General features: G+C 36.4%; 2 long non-coding RNA genes across 2 annotated transcripts; one reads left to right on the top strand and one right to left on the bottom strand.

Moving 5' to 3' along the window:
• Positions 1-223: 223 nt before the first annotated feature.
• LOC141656431 (uncharacterized) lies at positions 224-13,660 on the top strand. The gene is made up of 3 exons (XR_012548508.1): positions 224-240; positions 362-412; positions 12,496-13,660. It is a non-coding gene; the product is annotated as an uncharacterized LOC141656431 (long non-coding RNA).
• Positions 13,661-15,121: 1,461 nt separating this feature from the next.
• LOC141656482 (uncharacterized) lies at positions 15,122-15,877 on the bottom strand. The gene is made up of 3 exons (XR_012548519.1): positions 15,770-15,877; positions 15,566-15,597; positions 15,122-15,343 (listed from the first exon to the last, which is right to left on the bottom strand). It is a non-coding gene; the product is annotated as an uncharacterized LOC141656482 (long non-coding RNA).
• Positions 15,878-21,951: the final 6,074 nt, after the last annotated feature.

Genomic DNA, 21,951 nt, shown 5'->3' on the forward strand with positions numbered 1-21,951 from the left:
TAAATTTGGTATTAATCTACCTATTCATTTAACTTTTTTTTTTCTTTTTTTTTAATAGATGGTCTTTTGGTTTTCCTCACAATTATATACTTTGCATTTATTTCACCATAACTTTTTATCTCCCCTATTCTTCTTCTCTCAAATAAATTATTGAAATTAATTAGATAATTAATTACAAAAATTTTCTTATATAAAAATCACAACAATCCTATTTTTCATTTTTATCCAAAAAATTGATAGGTAAAGTATGCATATATAACTAATTGAAATATTTAACTTTTTTATTCTTATTAAGTTTTGAATTAATTAATAGTTAGAATCTTATTTAATTATTATTTTTGTGTTTGTATAAAAATTGCAGGAGGATGACATACTCACATATCAAAAACATTGCATGAAATTGGAAATAATGGTTATGAAACTTCTTTGCAATTATCTTTCGACTTGAATATATTTTTCATTTTCATTGAGTTTTCATTTTTTTTTATTATTATGATGTATGCGCAATATCAAATTGTAGCTAGTATGAATCTCTAATTATTGGTGACATGTTACATTATATATTCCAACCTTTGGAATATTAATTGACAAATTTGTACATTGTACTAAATTATCTTATAACCTTTCATGCACTTTATTAGTTTTCCGTGTACTCTTCAACTTGTATTTTGTCAATCAGGTTATAAATCAAATATTAGTCGACAAACAGATTATAAATCAAATGTCTTAATGGAATTGTTGAAGTTATATGCTCCAAGGATATAAATCGTATCTTTTAATGCGGATCAACAAGGTAAATATTTTGCATGGTTTTTGAGCGAAATCCGATGATCATTCTCCAATCCATTGTTCCATTTTGAATGCTTTCAAACCTTTAAATCATTTTTTTGTTTTCCATCAAATATTTTCTTCTAGCACTCTCAATCTTTCTTCGAGAAATGTTTACTTTTTTTGTTTGTATATATTTTTGTTATCTCATAATATTTTTTAATTATCACCCCACTTCTCTTTTTTTTGTCCATTTTTATATTATCACCCTTTTTCTTTCATTTCTACTTTGGGACGTACATTTTACTAAATGTTTCTTATATTTTTTTTTTTAAATTACAAAATAATGTCATCGTTTAAGGGTAAAATTCTCACATTATTCCACCAATTGCAAACTTTGTCCTTTTATTTTCAATTGGTTTTTATGTTTTCTTAATCTTAATTATTGCTCACAAGCAAATGAGATGATAATTAAAAAAAAGGAAGAAGTATAATAATACAAATTGTGTATCCTTATTTCTTTGAAATTCATTGAGATAGGCGTTAAAGCTCTTCACATAAAAGTTCACCAACAAAATAAAATATAGAGATTACTATAATTAACAAGAGAAATAGAAATGAAACTAGAATGATGTCCGTTGTTTAACTTCCTCTAAAGATGAGTAATCAAACTACATGTTTCTTTGTGCACTTTGAGACATTTGCATCGAATTTGCTATTGTTAGAATATGCCTTGAATTTGTTCTGAATTTCGCATCTGATTTAGTTTTCTTATCTGTTTAGGAAATTATTATTTAGTTTCTGTTTAGGAAATTGCTATAGGGTTTCATATATATGTTAGGGTTTCCTAATTCTGTTAAGGAAAATATCTGTTATGAGGGTACTATATAAACTCTCATAAGCTGTCTGTTTTATTCATTAAGGAATCGGTCAAAAATCTGAGTCGTCTAAAATCTGAATACTCTGAAATCTGTAATCATCAAGATCAATAATATTCTTCTCTTCTACTGGTGGACGTAGCTAACTGCTAGAATTGTATATTAGATACGAAAACCAAATCTGCCGTTTATTGATATTAAGTGCGATATATATATTACATTCGAACTAGGGTTACTGTCCTATGTTAATAATACGATACACATAATATTTTCGGGCCTAAACTAGCCCAATATAACTCATTACCCCTCCCCTCCCCCCTCAAGTTGGAGCATACGGATTAAGAATGCCCAACTTGCCAACCAAGGACAAGAAACGAGCTGAGCCGAGCGCCTTAGTGAAAACATCAGCAAGCTGGTCTACAGTAGAGACATGAGACGGAGAAAGAAGATCGTCGTTGATAGCATCACGAATAAAATGTAAATCAACCTCAATGTGCTTAGTCCGCTCGTGAAAGACGGGATTATTATCAATATGTAAAGCGGACATATTATCACAAAACAGAGGGGTAGCCGTCTGTTGTGTGACGCCTAAACACAACAAAAGGCTTCTGAGCCATTTAAGTTCACAGGTAACAGCAGCTAGGGACCGATACTCGGCCTCCTTTGACGAAAGAGATACAGCAGGTTGCTTTTTGGTCTTCCACGACACCGGAGAGGAGCCAAGAAATACGACCCAGCCGGTGAGTGAGTGACGTGTAAGAGGGCAGGCCGCGTAGTCAGAATCACACCAACCGGTGAGAGATAAAGCAGCATCAGAACGTAAGAGGATACCCTGCCCAGGAGTACCCTTCAAATATCGGACGGTACGAATAGCTGCTTCCCAATGATCCTGTCGTGGTGCATGCATAAACTGGGATAATATATGAACAGCATATGCCAGATCGGGTCGGGTCACAACAAGATACACCAGATGACCCACAAGCCGTCGATAACGTCTCGCATCAGCTAGAAGAGGACGGGTGGACAATCCTAGCTGATGGTTTTGTTCAAGGGGCGTAGAGCACGGTTTACAGCCTAAAAGACTAGACTCCGCAACAATATCTAAAGTATATTTCCGTTGGCAAACAAAAATGCCATCGGCATTCCGTGCAACCTCGAGCCCAAGAAAATACTTCATGACTCCCAGGTCTTTCATGTGAAAACGGGAGTGGAGGTAATTTTTAAAAATGGAAATCGCAGCCGGATCATTTGAAGAGATAAACAAGTCATCGACATACAAGAGAACATGCAATTGCACTGTACCTCAGGTGTAAGTAAACAGAGAATAGTCGGCAAGGCTTTGAATAAACCCGTATTCTTTTAGAGCGGCACCGAATTTTGCAAACCAACATCTGGGTGCCTGTTTGAGGCCATATAACGATTTACGCAAGCGATAGACCATTCCGGGTACATCAGACCGAAATCCAGGAGGTAATTTCATATATACTCCCTTCATTCAACTTTTATCACCCCACTTCAATATAATACCTCTCACATAAATTGGAGAAATGAGGTGATAATTGTTGAATGGAGGGGGTACTTCTTCATTAAGGTCACCGTGTAAGAAGGCATTGTGCACATCCATCTGATGCAGTATCCAATTCTTAGCAGCAGCAACAGCAAAAAATGTACGGACTGTAGTCATTTTTGCTACAGGAGCAAACGTCTCTTCATAATCAATCCCCTGTTTTTGATGATTGCCGAGGATGACTAGGCGAGCCTTAAGCCGTTCAATTGAGCCATCGGACTTGTATTTTATTTTATATAACCATTTGCTACCAAGTGCCCGCTTACCTGCTGGGAGCGGCTCTAGAGTCCAAGTCTCATTTTCATCAAGCGCCTTCATTTCAGCATCCATTGCTGCACGCCAACCCTCATCCGTGACTGCCTCATTGAAGGAACGAGGTTCTTTATGTATCGTAATAGCTGCCAAAAAATTACGGTGCTCGACAGAAAATTTTTCGGTACTTACATAATTAATGAGTGGATATAAAATACCTGAGGATGCTGATGGCGTAGCGATATGTGAGACCGTGGATGAACGACTACCTTTAACAGTTTTCTCAAGTACGTAGTCACGGAGTGCAGTAGAGGGTATTTTAGGACGGTGACCATGTCCCATTTGCAAATCAGGCCTCGTATTTTCCTCTTGGGCAGACGGTGCATCAGGCAGAACTTCACTTTCGGGCTGCTCTTTATTCGCAGCAGCGGCACCAGTGTCCAAGGGCACCACGGGCTCCTCTGGACCGGTAACCGGTTCCGTATCCTCGTCATCGCTGTAAACAGAGGGGTGACTCATGAGGCTGTTCGTATTTTCCTCTTGGGCAGATGGTTTATCATTGCAATAAAATTCATGAATTTTTTAGTGTACTTCAGTTTTAGCTGTTAGTAGATAAATCCAAACACCACGCAAGTAGTCATCAACAATAGTGAGAAAATAGCGCGCACCACTAGTAGGCGGTGACTCATAAGGCCCCCATAAATCACAATGCACAAGATGAAAAATACCATCAATTTTATTATCACTTAACGAAAAAGGATTTCGAATATGTTTCGCACGATGGCAAATTTCACAAGGTTTGTTCAACGTGCTCTTATTACTAATAAAGGGAAGCAATTTAACAACTTTTTTGGAAGGATGACCCAACCGTTTATGCCATAAATTTATGCTAGAATCAACACCCACTGCACTCGTGACAATTTGCGGCTCCTGACGAAGGTAATACAGTCCATCCAGCCGATCACCCGTGCCAATCACCATCCTCGAATGCCGGTCCTGAATAAGACAAGTATTAGCATTAGTCACAAACTCACAATCTATAGCATCACTCAACTGTGAAGCTGATATTAAATTACAGTGCAACTGTGGTACATAAAGCACAGGGTCAAGCGAGATGGTCGAAGATAATTTCACGCTACCAACGTGAGAAGCCTGAACATGCGTGCCATCCGGAAGCCCAACAACACGACTTGGGATATGACGAACATTAAGTAAAGAATCCAGCTTCCCGGTAACATGATGCGAACAACCCGTATCAATTAACCACTTACCGGAAAAGGTATGAGAAGGCGTGCCGTATATAGTAACAGGAGGTTGCGAAGATTCTCCGTCACGCGCATTAGTAATCACAGCATTGTTACTCTCGGGTTTAGATGTATTCACAGTATTTTCCGGCCTTGCTTGAGCAGTAGAGCGACCACCCCGTCCCTTGTCCGAATTATTATCACCACGGGAAGCACTAGAACCTCCATGATTTGGAGATTTCAGACCTTTAAGCTCATACCACCAATCAGGTATTTCGTCCATGAGCTCAAAGCACATACTACGATCATGCCCCTTCAGATTACACTTAGTACATACTAACTTCTGCCGTTCAGAACGAGACAATTGTGCGGAAGGTCGAGGAGAAAAACCAGGACGTGAATTAGGTTGTCGAACAGTAAAAGTGGCTATCTCGGATTGCGGCACAATCTCACTGGTTTTATTAATACCCTTCACACGTTCCTCTTGGCTGATCAATTGGAAGGCACGACTGACCGTGGGCAGAGGGGTTTGAGATAAAATAACAGACCGCAAGGTCTCATAATGAGCAGGGAGCAAGCCGAGTAAAAATTGATGAAGACGATCCGACTCCCTACGTTCTAAGTGTTGTTTCCCGACATCAGAGGCACACTTGCAAGTTATAATTGGTTCATATTTATCTAATTCATCCCATAATTGATTTAAGATACCATAATATACCACAACCGACATAGTTTCAGTTTGTTTACAATCACATAATTCACCTTTTATTTGATAAATGCGTGGTCCATCAATGATGCTAAAACGATCATGAAGATCATCCCACAATCGCTTTGCATCGTCATAATTAGATAAAAGACGTTTTACCTCAGGCTCAATGAGGTTATTGAGCCAGGAAACAAGCATTGAATGAATCATCTCCCAATCCTCCTATGTACATGGCGGCTTCGGCTCGGTGTAGGTGCCATCAAGAAATCCAAATTTACGTTGCGCCTTAAGAGCGGTACGAACTGCATGCTTCCATTCATCAAAGTTGTTAAGATTAAGACGGGTTCCAGTAATATGGTCCCCAGGTTTATCATGATTTTCGATGTAGTAAGGATAAGAAGGCTCAATTTTGAGAGGAGGAGGGGGAGGCAGGTCATCGCCAGCCATGGCGGCGGAGCGAGGAGGTGTTCGTAAGATTTTTATTTTGTATTTTTAGGTTGCTCTGATACCATGCTAGAATTGTATATTAGATACGAAAACCAAATCTGCCGTTTATTGATATTAAGTGCGATATATATATTACATTCGAACTAGGGTTACTTCCCTATGTTAATAATACGATACACATAATATTTCCGGGCCTAAACTAGCCCAATATAACTCATTACTAACAAATTGTTAGTGAACCACGTAAATCTGTTGTCTTTTTCACGTATTTATTTATCTTTCTTACATCCGTTATAACAAATATTTTATCATTCGTAGGATTTGTATTATAAAACCGTAAGAAAGCTTTTACCAATTGTCTTGTGAAACCTCTTGTTCTCTTACTCCTACTCAAACTCTAAGACATCAAAACTCACATAAAAAAAATTCTAATTCTACATGAAATTAAAAGTAAAAGATTATTTCTCAAAACATCCGTCATAATCAAGATTAAGTATATAAATCCCACTTGGTCTCTTACAACCCTTGCTTTCATAAAACCTCACAAGATTCATCATTTATCTCTTCAACCTACATATTCACTCTGGGACTTTAGGTTTATTGGATTGATTTGTCACCATTATTTACACACCAATTTGGAGATAAAAAGCAAAAAAATATAATTATAGTAGTTTTCAAAAAAAAAAAAAATCTTTAATTATAGTATGGGTCATGATTTACCTCTTCCGATTTTAAGAGTACAGTTTTATGCACCTTATCTATATGAGGATTGAGGAGTAGTGCTTGATATGTGGAACCGTAGAGATCGATAGTTAAATGATATTTTAACTTTTTTTTTTCCTCATGATTTTTAATCGACAACCGGATACTCAAAAAAATGACTTCTTTAAATTAATGTCTTTGGTACACCGTTAGATTTTCTTTCTATTCTATTGATTTGTGTAATTTATATAGATAGACATCTAATTATATTAGACTTCGGCATTATCATGGTCTATTATCAGACGTTTATTTGCTCATAAACTCCTAATTCATATTACATTGATGAGTTTTTACAAGAATTTGTTGGTTTAGTTAGTTAGGAAAAATTCGTAGTTAGTCAATCACCTTTAAATGTTGATTTCATATTACAATATTTTTGTTTGTTTTGGTTGAATTGTATACATGCAAACATAAATTGTTAGTATGTGACTCATATGTCACTTACGAAGTATATCGGAGTTTGATTACGGTGAGATAATATTTGACTAAGGAAGAAAAGAAGGGCGAGTGTCCAAGCGGGTCGCGGGAGTTTCTGGTGAAAAGCGCATATTGGTGTACAAAGGAGTTAAAGCGTTGACTTTTGTTTTGGAAGTTGACGTCACTTTGTGGCTTGATTTTCTAATTTACTTAGGAATATTATTTGTGTGATTAATTATAATATTTCTTAATTAGGATAATCTTTGTTAGGGTAGTTTAATATATAAACACTACCTTAACCTAGTTATTCTTTTAAGGAGAGATTTGTGAGGCAAACACATTGAGAGTTTTAAGAGGCAGATCTAGAAAAACTCTGTGCTCATCTTTTGTAATCTGTAATTCTCCCGACATAGTGAATTATTCTCCCTCGCCCTGGAGGATGTAGCTATCGCATTGATACTGAACCACGTAAATCTTGTGTGTCTTTTATTTTTGCATCTATTCCGTATCGCTTCCGCACAACAATTGGCACCAGAGCTTTGAGTTTTTGGATCTAGGGAGGAGAAGATGTCGAGTGAGACTATAAGGATTGAGAAGTTCGATTGGAGGAATAGTTTTGCACTATGGCAGTTGAAGATGAGGGCTTTGCTAAAGGAGCGGTGCATCTGGAAACCCTTGGCGCCGGGTTTCTCTACGAAGGTGACGAAGACTGAAGCTTCGGCTGCGGGTGCTGAATCTAGGGTGACTGAGACGGAAGATCCTGCCTTGTTAACAATGGAGGAGAGGGCTCATTCATCGATCTTGTTGAGTTTGTCAGACGATGTCCTAACTGAGGTAGCCGATGAGTCGACTGCAATGGGGTTATGGCTAATTGGAGAGTTTGTACATGAAAAAGTCGCTCACCAATAAGTTGTTGTTGAAACAACGTCTGTTCTCTTTCAAGATGCAGATAGGTATGACACTTCGTGATCATTTAGACAAATATAATACTATATTACTATATCTGCGTAATATAGATGTTAAGATTGAGGATGAAGATGCTGCTTTAATTCTGCTGGTTTCTTTACCTGCGTCGTATGAGAATTTTGTAGATTCTTTTGTTCTTGGTAAAGAGACATTGACCCTAGAGGAAGTGAAGTCAACACTTTGCACTAGGGAGTTGCGACAAAAAGCAACTGTTGACTTAGGAGACGGATCAGGGGCAGGTTTAGTTGTTAATAACACTAAAAAGGGTGGAGGTCGGAAGAAAAAGGCTAAGGCTAAGGCTCCTGGACACCAATACTCGCTAGTAATTCTCATTATCTCGTTACCTATGTAAAGAACCCAGGAATAAAAGACCTAGTTGTCCTAAGTTGAAAGCTAAGTCTATTGCGGCTGTAGTTCAAAGTAAGAATGTGGAGTACGATTCTGAGGCGGACTATGCTCTTGCGGTTGATTCTGTTCGTCTTATAGATCGTTGGATTCTAGATTCTGCGTGTTCTTATCATATGTGTCCACACAAGCATTGGTTTAGTACTTATGAGTCCTTTAATGGGGGTCACGTTGTTGTTGGCAACAATGCTACTTGTGAGGTAGTGGGTATTGGGTCGATCAAGGTGAAGACTGCTGAGGGTAAGAAGTGTACTTTGACTATGTGAGGCATGTTCCAGCTTTGGGGAAGAATCTTATGTCACTTGGTTCATTAAGTGATTTAGGATATGAGTTCCGGGGTAAAGGGAAGATTTTGTCTGTCACAAAGGGTTCTCGTTTGATTACTCGAAAGGTGTCAAACAAAATACCTTGTATGTATTTCAAGGTGAAACACGACTAGTTCTCGGTTTGTGCATCCGTAAATCACGGAGAGATGACTAACCTTTGGCATAAGAGGCTTGGTCATATGGGTGAGAGAGGGATGCAGCTGTTGTCCAAGAGGGATCTTCTTAACGGTGTCAAGGTGAGGAACTTTGAGTTTTGTGAACGTTGTGTGTTTGGTAAGAAACACAGATCTAAATTTAGCAAGGGTGTTCATACAACAAAAGAAGTCCTTGATTATATCCATTCAGATTGTTGGGGGCCTGCTCGAGTTGAAGGTATGGGAGGTTATTATTATTTTGTTACATTTATTGATGACTATTCCAGGTACACATGGCTTAGGTTGCTTAAGCAGAAGAGTGAGGCTTTCAAAGTCTTTGTGCAATGGAAGACTTTGGTGGAAAATTAGAAAGGTAAGAAGATCAAGAAGCTACGAACGGACAATGGTTTGGAATTCTGTTTAGGAGAATTCAATGAGTTCTGTAAGAATGAAGGTATAGGAAGGCATCATACCATCGGGGTACACCACAAACAGAACGGTGTAGCGAACGAATGAACCAGGCACTTTGTTAGAGAGAGTTCGATGCATGCTCTCTAATGCAGGTCTTGCTAGAAGGTACTGGAGTGAAGCTGTTCTTACAGCTTGTTACTTGATCAATCGTGGTCCTCATATGGGAATAAACTGCAAGATTCCTTATGAGTTATGGAGCGGCAATGTACCGGATTATTCTACACTTAGAGTTTTTGGATGTGTAGCTTATTATCATGTAAAAGATAGTAAGTTAGATCCAAGGGCAAGGAAGGGGTGCTTTCTAGGATATGGAGATGGAGTTAAGGGGTTCAAGATTTGGTCTCCGTCAGAGGGTTGTGTTATTATTAGCAGAGATGTTACCTTTGATGAAAATTCCATGTTTATTTCTAAAGGGGTGTCCAAGGGTGTTGAAAAGGATAATAGTGCCGAGGAACAGGTGGAGTTTGGGGTGGCTCCTGCCACTTTATCTATGTTACCACGGGTTGTGATCGAGGAGGATGCCGAACCAGTTATTTCTAGTCCTGTGACTACTCCTACTCCAGTTAATGAGGAAAGTCAACATGGTGAATCTTCTAATCAACCAACTGATCCTATTGACTTGCCTAAACGTGTAAGCAAGAAGACTAGTAGGTTTATTGAGGAGCTTAAGGGCCGCAAAGTTCGTGGCAATAATTGCTATGTTGAGGAGATGGTTGGTTATGCATTACAGGTAGCTGATGAAATTAAGTCTGAAGAACCATCATCTTATAAAGAAGCAATTGATAGTAGTGAGTCGGTGCAATGGCTTGCTGCTATGGGTGAAGAGATGGAGTCTCTCCACAAGAATAATACTTGGGAACTTGTGCCACCCCCAGAAGGGAGAAAATTGATAGGGTGTAAATGGGTGTTCAAGAAAAAGGAAGGAACTTCAGAGGCTGAGACAGTTAGATACAAGGCTAGACTTGTTGCTAAGGGGTTTAGTCAGATAGAGGGAGTTGATTATGTGGAGATTTTCTCTCCTGTTGTGAGACACACTTCTATTCGTGTGTTACTAGCTATAGTGGCACATTATGATTATGAGCTTGAGCAACTTGATGTCAAGACCGCCTTTCTCCACGGTGAGTTGGAGGAAGATATTCTAATGAAGCAGCCAAAGGGGTTCGAAATTCCAGGGAAAGAGCATTTTGCCTGTCATCTGAAGAAGTCCTTGTATGGGCTTAAGCAATATCCAAGGCAATGGTACAAGAGATTTGACACTTTTATGGTAGAGCATGGGTATGAGAGAAACCCATATGATTGTTGTGTTTATCATAACAAGCTAGAAGATGGGTCTTTGATTTATTTACTCTTATATGTTGATGATATGCTTGTTGCTGCTAAGAAAAGGTCAGATGTTGATAATTTGAAGAAGCTACTCAATTCAGAGTTCGATATGAAGGATCTTGGGTCCGCGAAGAAGATATTAGGGATGGAGATTTACAGGGATCGTTCTAAAAGGAAGCTTTTCTTATCTCAGAAAAGCTACATTGAGAAGGTACTTGGCCATTTTGGTATGGGTAATGCTAGACCTTTAAATACTCCTTATCTTTGTCGGTAAGTTAACTATATCTTCGCACCTCAAACTGTCGAGAAGTCTTATATGTCAACGGTTCCCTATGCTAGTGCAGTTGTCAGTTTAATGTATGCCATGGTTTGCACTAGGCCTGATATTGCACATGCTGTTAGTGTTGTTAGCAGGTTTATGGCTCAACCTGGCAAAGAACACTGGTTAGCGGTAAAGAGAATTTTCCGCTACGTGAGAGGAACGACGGATGTTGGTCTCGTTTATGGGAATGATGATGAGTGTTTAGTTGTTGGATATTCTGATTCCGATTATCTTTGCGATGTAGATAGCGGAGGTCCGTAACCGGGTATGTTTTTACACTTGGTGGTTCTGTTGTTAGTTGGAAGTCAACTTTACAATCTTATGTGACTTTGTCAACCACGGAGGCGGAGTATATGGCTTTAACAACAGCTGCTAAGGAGGCTATATGGTTAAAGGGTCTTGTAAGTAAGCTTGGTCTACATCAAGAGATCGCTTCGTTGTATTGTGATAGCTTAAGTGCTATTTGTTTGGCGAAGGATCGGGTGCATCATGATAGAACCAAGCACATAGATGTCAGGTATCATTTTCTGAGGAACGAGAAGAGAATTAAAGTGAAGAAAGTGGGAACAGCTGACAATCCTGCAGATTGCTTCACTAAGCCGGTTCGATTCAGGAAGTTCAAACATTGCTTGGACTTGTTGAATATAGACAGTTATGTCTAGACCCTTCGGGGTGCTGAGCTCGAGGTGGAGCCTTGAGCGGCCCGGTCCAGGGCTAAATGGACGCAGGCCTTTGTCCAGGGCTAATTGGATGGCAGACCCAGTCCAGGGTATATTGGATGGTTATAGACTCAAGGTGGAGTCTATTGTGTTCTAGTGTGAGCGGTCATTTGCTGGAACATGGCAGATACAAGTTTACTTGGGAGTGACTTGTATAATGGACGAGTGGTTTGGAGGTCGTCTGCTAAATGCGACTGTCCGAGTCAAGGTGGAGAATTGTTAGTATGTGACTCGTATGTCACTTACGAAGTATATCAGAGTTTGATTACGGTGAGATAATATTTGACTAAGGAAGAAAAGAAGGGCGAGTGTCCAAGCGGGTCGCAGTTTCTGGTGAAAAGCGCATATTGGTGTACAAAGGAGTTAAAGCGTTGACTTTTGTTTTGGAAGTTGACGTCACTTTGTGGCTTGATTTTCTAGTTTACTTAGGAATATTATTTGTGTGATTAATTATAATATATTTCTTAATTAGGATAATCTTTGTTAGGGTAGTTTAATATATAAACACTACCTTAACCTAGTTATTCTTTTAAGGAGAGATTTGTGAGGCAAACACATTGAGAGTTTTAGGAGGCAGATCTAGAAAAACTCTGTGCTCATCTTTTGTAATCTGTAATTCTCCCGACATAGTGAATTATTCTCCCTCGCCCTGGTGGATGTTGCTATCGCATTGATAGTGAACCACGTAAATCTTGTGTGTCTTTTATTTTTGCATCTACTCCGTATAGCTTCCGCACAACATAAATATTGACAAGTAATATAATTTTGTTTGTTTGTTTTTGCTATAGTTGCAAGATCCTTCATGAGATTGCCGATGAGAAGATAGTGCTTCAACGAGTAGCAATAGAGGGATTGTATTCTTGTACACACAAATCACAATCCTTCTTCGAGAAGTGTCGAGATAGCAACAACCCTGAAACTCTCTACCACTTTAGAATGATACTCTTTTCAACCTTATTATCATAATCAGGGGAGGAGCTACCTTGTTACATGGAATAGCACCCAAAAAAATCGGTTTAAAAATTAAAATCCTGCTACCCTAAAATCTCTAGAATATTAAGAAAACAAATAAATGTCAACAGGCGCAATGATTAAGCATCAAAACTTCAGTAGCTCAGTGGGTGTAGTTATTCATTTGATCTGGTATGTCTTCAAGCCTCCTTCAGTCCTTTGCCCATCTTTTTATCCTTTTTTTCACAAACTAACTCCATCCCATTAAATGTTTGTAGAAGAAACTACAAACGTCCCATTAAATGTCTAATCTAATTAAGGAAACACATATTTACCATAATTATTGAAATAATTTTGAAAATCTTTCCTTACTTAGCTTATTATCATGTTAAAAAAACCCTAAATGTTTTTAGAAGTTAGTGTTGGATTTAGTTTCCTGCCCCTAATAAAATTTAATTTTCAGGTTTTTTTAGTCACAATATTTATCATTGATTTTGTTTAGGAATAACCCTAACTGTGAAATAAAGGGGTTAAAATTATTGTTGAAAGAAAATGAAAGTAGTTCTTGAGTTATACGGAGTAAGTTATAACAAGGAGACGAGAGCTTGCTTGTTGGATTTTAAGACAATATAACAAGCTAATACACATCGTATTATTGATTGTTGATTATTAGTGTAATCAAGGTTTAGATGTCAAAAGCAATTTGCAAATTGCGATGTCTAATTTTCAAGACAAGATTATACGGTAGGAAATTTTGCTACCAAGTTTAAAATCTGAGCGATTTTTTGCATAGTTTGTAAAAGTTGTAGAGAGGTTGATTATTTCCGTGATTTAGTAACGCCATTTGTTTAGCAATGTAATTAAGTTGTAATGAGCCTTTTGGTTACCTACATCAAAGTGGCTATATAAGCCCACTACTTAGCTAAACTACTTAGCAGTAGTTCTATTTTATGAATATGTTTGTGAACAATTATCAGAATGTAGAGTGATTTTTAAGCTCAATGGAGATGCTTCTTTCAGCTTTTCCAAAGTAGTTATGCACCATTTGACAATTTCAGATCTCAATCCTTGTCTACTTCTAGTTTCTCCACCCTCCGATCAAACAATGAAACAAACACAACATATGATATTCTTAGGCCACAGTTTAATATTGTAAGAAGGGCCAGGGTGATTAGGAATGCAAATGTGGTGCCTAAGCATAGCTTTGTCTCTTGCAATGCTAGAGGACGGACTCACCTGGTTAACTGGTGTAGCTTGTGCAAACAGGCTGGGGAATCACATTCCCAATTATTCTTCAAATGATGTTACTCTACCGCACTTTGGCATTGATATGTGGACTGACATTGCTTGGTGAGGTACAAGACTCTATATAGATGTTGTATAGGGGCTGTAGCTTATGCAATCTCGCAGGAGAGAAATCGACTGATTTGAGGGCTCTACTCAGGCAGATTCAGTTCATTGTTTGTGTAAGGACATTACATAGGCATAAAAAGGAAGATGATGAGATAGTTGAACACCTAAATGCTATTTATGTATGATATTAAGTGAAAGTTAAAAGGATCCAAGGACCAAGGGTGACATTGCTTTCGAGTAACTAAAGGCATGTTGGCTTTGAGACTCTTTTAAAATTTTCAGCCTGTCACCCTGGTGCGGTGGCAGTGACGGGCGGGTGAAAATACCACTGCAGGAAGGGTTTATGAAGGTGGTGATCATGATGCTGTCTTAGTTTACTGGGAAAAAGAAGGCTGCCTTTGTACGCTTAATTAACTGACCCCAATTTGAAGTTTGAACTTGAACCTTTATTGGAGCTGAGCTCGTGCTCAAGCTTAAATTTTTGAGGTGATCACAAGCTCATCCAAGTTTGTACTCAGATAGTCACATTCGCCCGTGTTACATTCTCTAGTGTTGCAAATTCTCTAATTTCTTAAGATATTCCTGTTCAAATAGTGTGCACGTCCATACAGCGGCAGTGATGGAAGGAAGGGATTAACATTTCAGTTTTTTTGTCTATTTGCTATGATGTTACTATGATATGATGATTTGCGCATGAACTGATTGTTATTGTCTATTTGCTTTGAGATGGCATAGCACAACATTAGAAGGCAGAGATGGTGAAGCCTGATTTACGGTATAGCTCAACGCTGGTAAGTGCACAACGTAGCACATTTTAATGTTCAAGGATAGAGAATAGAGGACTTGGTGATAGGCTTGTTGTGAGTATGATGTATCCTGTTTATCTAATGGCAGTGAGGTGGCAAAGGTTTTTATAAACTAATCCCCATCCCTGGTATATCAAATCTAGAATCGCGTATAGAAGCTAAAACAGTGTACTATAAACTCATCAGTCTGTAACCCAATAGCAATACTCTCGATTATCATCATCATCAATTTCTGGGTCCAAAACATAATCTCGCTTTTCGTCAGCTCGACCACTCTGACACATCTTATTTATCACGCTACAATTCTCCGATTAATATAAACCTAGAATCACTATACTCTAGTATTACCAGTTACAGACAACCCAAAAAACATGAAACCATATAATTTAATTCCAGAGATATCCCGCAAATCCCAAATTTGAGTAAGAAATAATCAAAATCAGCAACACAATGTAAACCAATAGATGTTAAATGAATACCTCACTATATTTTCCCCTTTCAATCTCTTGCACAACTTTGTAATCCTCTGGAACAATAAGAAATGAACACAAGATCAGTAACAACACAATAAACTTGGAAATCACTACTCCGAGAACTATAATAGTGAATGCATTGAAGTAATTAAACTAGAGGTTATCTCTACGACGACACATATTTTTCATGTTTCAAAGGAAGTATGGTTAGTGGAACGGTAACAAGCTATCAAACATAGAGTACTGAAAAGTATAACAAATTCACAGGGCATTACCGACTGAGTTACTTGTGCTCTCCCCACGCTGCCTACAATTGGGAAACAAAATATATCGATTACAACTTGAAATAAATAAGACAGAGAAGGCAGAATATAAAACCGATGGAAAATTGAAATAGAAAAACCCAAAGTTTTTTTCCGAACAGAAGAATATAGGAATTCTAATAATGTGATATCAAATACCATAAACATAATACACACCGGTTATTATAAGATCCACTCCTATCCTAGGCAATACCACCAAAAGTCTATAGCATTTGCCGCCTGGAATAGGCACACCATTCATAGTTCCCTCAACTCCGGGCATTCAGCCGTCTTCATCGCCTACAGATAATCACATCAGATTAGTCAAATGCAATGTCGACATCCATGTTCCCCAAGTAATACTTCTCTTCCCTTCCTCCAAATTCATATTCTACTCAAAGTTCTGGCCACCCAAATCAATGTCTTGAATTAATCTAACATACTCCCTCCTATTCTTAATAACCCTCCCTATTCATGGAGGGCACGAGAATTCTCATTTGTGACGGACAAATTTCGTCACAGGCTTGTGACGTGAGACAAAGGGCCAAGTGGGAGGGCAAGTGGGAGAGGGTTGTGAGAGGTCACAAGCTTGTGACTGACACGACCAAGACGGACTGAACATATAGTGATTTATGGCCCCGCCAACTGAAAAGTTAGTAACTTAATAAATCCATTTTACAAACATCTTATAATTCGCAATTTCCTAAACCAATTATTGCTTACTTTCTTTAACCACAGTCTGATTTCGGCTAATCAAGATGCATTACTTCATTTTTTTCAAGACAATCAGTAATTGTATGTGCGTATTAGTTATCAGGTAATTTAAAAAACTACCTTGGCAATTGGAGTATCAATAACCTTTTGTGGACCATATTTATGCAGGAGCCCTTTGGTGATTTTGATAATCACAAAGAACAAAAGCACACAATGAGGAGTATCCACTAAATTTCAAATACATCAAATCAATTAACACAATATAAATTGCATAACGGAAGAACCTAATAGGCAGCTATCGAGAAGTACAGACCCAGTATCAGTGGAATTAAAATTTTAATTTCTTGTCATTGTTCAGAAATCAAACTTTCGGTGAAGTGAAGTTACATGTCGCACAAAATAGGAAAAACGTGAGTTTAGTCAGAGAATATGAACCAAACAATTAGGGTTAAGAAACTACTTTTTTCCACGATGGGTATGGAGTTTAAAGAAGCTACAATTACGAAAGTCCATTACTGTGAATGCAAACGCAACCGACACTGCGATCTTAAACCCTGCCTGTGAGTGGCGCTCAACCAACACGTAACATGTTTGACAACTCTGAAAGGTCTAAAAGATAATAGTCGTGTAGTATACTCAAATGTCACAGTCAAGTAAAGTTTATACCTGAATGTCTGACGGATGGACAAAATCTTGTTCTCTGAAAGATTCAATCATGTCTTCACTGCAGTCTAAGTCCCTAAAGGATTTTCGAATGAAAAGAGAACCCTAGCAGAATTCTTTTCATTATGTTTCGCGTCTCTTTGCTCACCTCTAGAACTACTGCGGGTTCTTTGCTGTTCCATCCTTTTGAATAAAGAGAAACATTCAAAGAAGGCACTCTAATGCCAACGAGCGGAAAGAATTGATAGACCATTGGTTGTCAAGAACTTGATCAATGCTACTCTTTAGTCTCTAACCACTGATTTTTTTCATTCTCATCTTAGACATGTCTACCATATCATATGACACAGCCAGATCAGCGGCATTGTCGTCTGTTTCTTCTGCTGTAACTGCATCATCTTAGACATGGCTTTTGATTTTCTAAGATCCCAGTCTTCCAAAGCTGCTCGCTAACCTCTTGGCAGCCACTCCTAACAAAACCATTATGAAGAGCGGATAGAGTTAACAAATCCAAGGCAGGCAAAAACAATGGATAAGAAATGGAAAAGGCTAGATAATTAATGCAACTATCTGATCATCGTACCACTGGCGGCGTTCGTTATCAAATCCCAGGTACTGTAATCAATCCGTTCATCTGCTTCTCGTTGTCAAATCCCATGGGCCATGATGATTCCATCCTTGCATTTGATACCAACAACAGTAGTGTAATCAATCAAAATCAAAATCGTCAAAAGCAATCAAAACCTAAATAATTATCAAGCAATCAAACAAGTGATAATAATTAATTATAATAAGGGTCATGATAAATACAACCTGGGTTGTATTTAAGCAACTTAAAGACAAAATAAATAATTAATATATGAGTAAATTATCAATTACACCACGTCAAATGTACTTTTTTTACATTTACTCCCACGTCAATTTTTTTTTTTTTTAATTTACACCCAAGTTAATAGCTCAGGTTAGAAATTGCACCCCAAGCCATTTTCAGGTGAAAAACTATATGAAATGACAAACTTGCCCCTGCGTGTTTCTAACTCTGAATCAACCTGTTTCAGTTTTTGCCCTAATTTCATCCCAATTTTCCCCAAAATCTTCCTCTTTCAAATTCCCCCAAATTTTCAATCATTGCTATGAAATTATTCAATGTTTTTTTACCTTAATTTGCGGGTTTATAATTGCTACCCATTGAATTAATTATGCATTTCTGGGTTTTAATTGTATAGTTATGCAATTCTGGGTTTGTATTTTTGGGTTTGCATTTCTGGATTTGGGTTTGTATTTCTGGGTTTATAGTGTTTAGGGGTTTGCATTAATGAATGAAGCGTGAGAGATGGCTATGAAAGGGAACATTGGTAACTATGCTGAACCTTATTGGAGTAAGAAAACACCGAGACAAGCGTACTTCATGGATCCGTCCTTCAATTATGCAGACAAGGATATTGATACCAGGAAAATAAATATGGGTAAAGAAGTTACAAATTAGGGAAAATATGAGAGAGAAGGATGAAGAAGGGAAGGGAAGAGATGTTAAACATCAAACAAGCACAAGGTTAATAAAGAAAGGCAGAAGGGCAAAATTGTCTTACAAAATATGTTTTAACCCAAAAAATTTGAAATTTGACAGAAATGTGGTCGGAATCCGATATTGGGTGCAATTTATAAACTGAGCTATTAACTTGAGTGTAATTTATTAAAAAAAATTGACGTGGGAGTTGATGTAAAAAAGTGCATTTGACGTGGGTGTAATTGATAATTTACTCTTAATATATCCATTAGTTGCATTGATTTATGTGTAATTTACTCTCTAACTAGTTTGAATGCCCGTGCGTTGCAACGGGGTAATTAACTTATTTATAATGCAAAAAAAGCGTTATAAGGGTTTAATGTTTACATTCTATGTCTAATGATTTGTTTACATATTATTAAAATATCTCTTTCAAAAAAATAAAAGATTAATATATATATATATATATAGAGTGAGCATCCCATGAGTCTATCATCTTAGATGAGTCTAGCATATCAATAAGGACCATTGGATCAACAAGATCCAACAGCTCTCATTGAGCCACGTCACCCTAAAAAAATCCTCATAAGAAAACTCATACCAGTGATTTTTCTCATTCACGTTTTCGAAATTTCTAGAACTTTTTTTTTTTCTCTCTCTCTCTCTCTCTACCAAAACCCTAAAAAAAGCTAAAATCCCCAAATTCAAGAAGGAATCTGCAAAAATCAATCGAAAATCAATTGAAGATGTAAGAGTATAATCAAAATCTCTCAAAATCAAACATGCTTCTTATTTTGAAAAAGTAAGTCAATCGAAAATCTGCAAAAATCAATCAAATATCAAAATCAAATATCCTTCTTATCATGAATCTCGTTTCTTACACACAAATGAAGAGGTAAGAATCAACTCTCTTTGCGCTATTTTAATTCTTATTTTCTATATATTCGATCTGATATTTTATATGTTCTTATTGTTATCGTCGATTGTTCATATTATTATTGTCGATGTATGTATTCGAGTGTTTTACTGAAAAGTTAGGGTTATGAGATGGTGAAATTGAGCAATAATTTTAATTTGTAGTTATTATTGAGGAATATCGATTATTATTATTAAGGAATATCGATTGTTATTGAATTGAATCTGAAATATTGGTATAACATTGTTACAAACTCATAGTTTTACTTTGTTTGTTTTTGTTAATTTACGATTAAATTATGTAATGGTTACGATTTTATGAGTTGTTAAATCGTGTTATAATATCATTTTTTACTGTTCGTTGTTGATTCTAAGTATAAATAGTATTTGACAAAAATTTAGGGTTATGACATTGTGAGATTCATATCTGGATTTGTTTTCATGAAAATTGGGGCTAAACCGTGACGATTAAATTATGTTTTGTAAAATTCTCGGCACATGTTACTTTAATATTGTTACTGATAACATTATTTTTATCAGTAACATTATTACGAAGAACATTATTACAATAACATTATTATCAACATTATTACTTGTAACATTATTCTTTGTAACAATTTAAAAAATTATTCTTTGTAACATTGTTAGTGTAACATTATTACTGCATGCTATAATGTAGTTATTATTGAGGAATCGTCAGTTACTGTTGAATTGAACTTGAAATATTATTACAACATTGTATATTTGATATTGTGTGATTTAACCTAATTAATTAAATTTGTTGGTATAACATTGTTATTAACTAACAAGAGATGTTGATAATTAATCATGGACCATCGACTTTCACATATGTTTTAATTATTAATGCTACAATGTTTTGTTTTCAATGTCAGGAAATTCGAAGAAGGTTTGAGAAATGAAGCAACATAAAACAAGTCGCGTAACGAAATGGTGTATACAAAGAAGAGAAAGACACCGACAAATCCGTCATGAAGATAGGAGTGAAAAAGGCAACGTTATTGAAGTTGAAATGCTAGTAGAGACTTTTAACATTATGTGTGATTATGATGTATATTTGTCAGAAACTTGAATCGGTGTTGTTATAGTAACATAAGTACTATATTTTTTGTTAACTTAAATCAATGTTGTTATAGTAACATAATTATTGTTCCATTGTTACTTTAATGAGCAAATGATGTTATAGTAACACCGTTACTTTAAATATGTTTAAAATTAATCTTTACCATTACATTTCAGAAATAAATAATACTCGCTTCAATAACATTAATGAATCAATATGTTTACAGTAACACTGTTATAGTAATATTGGTGCACCTTTTATGTATTAAATAATGAAACAAGATGTTACAGTAATACTGTATTACTCTGATAAATGATTGATGTTACTCTAACACTATTACTGTAACGTGACAACATAAAGATTGATTGTATCAGAAATAAGAGAAACGCACAAAGTTCTCTAATAAACTAAAGCAATAAAATGGCGTTCACCATTTAAATAAACAACATTTGACTATATGCCATGTTTGAAAAGATGACAATACAATCTTAAAGTAACTAGAAAGGCTATATGGGATTCGAACCCATACCTTTATGCAAACTTTGCACATTGCTCTCCCATTTGAGCTAATAGCCTTTAAACTAACAATTGGATTATAAGGGAACTGAAACTAGAATATAATACATACAAAACAAGAATACTTGGAGAAAACATGATAAACATTGACAATACCAACTACATTATGTCATGTAGTAACAATAATACAGTAACATTGTTATAGTAACAATAATACAGTAACAATTGTTTACAAGAATAACAATATCTGATAACATTATTACGATAACATGTCTTGAGAATTTACAAAAGCTAATTTAATCGTCTCGGTTTATCCCCAATTTTCATGAAAACAAATCAAGTTATGAATTTCTCAATATCATAACCCTAAATTTTTGACAAATAATATAAATACATAAGATCGACAACGAAAAGATAAAAATGATATTATCACACGATTTAACAACTCATAAAATTGCACTATGAACACCAAAGAACATGCAAATTAAACATAATTTTTTGCCGAAAAATCAATTACTTAGTTTGAGCAAAACATTAACCCTAATTTTTTTGTTGAAAACGAAAACCTAAATTAAACAGAAATTAATTAACAAGAACAACCACAAGAACAAGCGATAACATCGATCACAACTAAAATTAAAAGAAAGACATGAATGCAAAAACTAATTAGGCGCATCAAATCTGAGATTCTCGCATAACAACAACACACAAAAAATACATCAAAAGTATGCGTTAGAAATTGTAAATTAATATCAATTGAGTAAGAAATTCGAAGGACTAGAATTGAATAACAAATGCGAGAAGCAAACGAAAATCACCTGGAAAATCGACAGAAAGTATGCGATGAATTGAATCTGACGAAATTCAAAAATCAACTGAAAATCGACTGAAGGTTAGCGATTAATTGAATAATATGACACGACTTTGATTGAATTGTTCAATTAATTGATTCCTGAATTGTTA

Source organism: Silene latifolia, chromosome 1 (genome assembly GCF_048544455.1).
Source record: "Silene latifolia isolate original U9 population chromosome 1, ASM4854445v1, whole genome shotgun sequence".
Classification (NCBI taxonomy): Eukaryota; Viridiplantae; Streptophyta; class Magnoliopsida; order Caryophyllales; family Caryophyllaceae; genus Silene; species Silene latifolia.